Below are 920 nucleotides of genomic sequence, written 5' to 3' on the forward strand. Positions count from 1 at the left end.
AGGCCTCCAGGAAACAGACAACAAAAACCCAGCCCCTCGGCCATACAGCTGCAACACATTCTGCAAACAACCTGAACAGGCTTCCAAGTGGATTCTTCCCCAGCTGAGTCTCCAGATGAAAAGCAGCCTGACTGACACCTTGATTGTAGTCTTGTGAGACCCTAAGAAACCTACCCAGCTAAGCTCTTCCCAGGATCCTGACCTAACAAAGGGTGTTTAAGACTTAAATTTGTGGTAATTTGTTACACAGCAGTAATATACCCAGAATTCCTGAAGAAAACACTGGGGCCCTCAGGCATGACTGCTACATTATATAATAGCTAGGAAACTCTGAGTCTGGCCCCAAGTCACAGACCAAGGTGAGGGAGGCCAAAGGGTGTGCCATACACACTCCCATCAGGCCCTTTGAACTTCAAGGCAGAAGTTATGAGGCCCTAGCTTTCAAAGCAAATTGCGTCTCACACCGCACGCCTGCCTGCCTGCCTCCCCAAGTGCCTGTCCAGTCAGTCTTCAGAGATTTGCCCATCTTTGCAAAGCGTGGCCCTAGATTCACAGATTGCCAGAAGCGCAACGTGGATCACGAAGTCCACCACCTGAGTCTCAGCGCTTGGCACAGTACCTGGCACACAGTAGAGACCCAACATATGGTCTGACTGCAAAAGAACAGAGAGACCTCAAATGCGCGCTGGCACCGCTGCATCTGCTGGCCCCCTCTTTGTGCGGGAAGGAAAAGGGCAGCCCAGGAAGCGCCAGGGACCTGCCAGGGTCCCGCAGCAGGTCAGGGCCAGGCCCTGGCGTGCGCCATCCCCGGCCCAGGCGGAGGGGGCGCTGCGGCGGGAGGCCGCGGCTGGCCGAGGGCGGAGCGGCGGCAGGGCCGCCCCCAGCGAGAGAACGAGCCAGCGCCGCTCGCCGCCGCCGCC

The sequence above is a fragment of the Otolemur garnettii genome, unplaced genomic scaffold (genome assembly GCF_000181295.1).
Source record: "Otolemur garnettii isolate 467f Iridium unplaced genomic scaffold, OtoGar3 scaffold00156, whole genome shotgun sequence".
Taxonomy (NCBI): domain Eukaryota; kingdom Metazoa; phylum Chordata; class Mammalia; order Primates; family Galagidae; genus Otolemur; species Otolemur garnettii.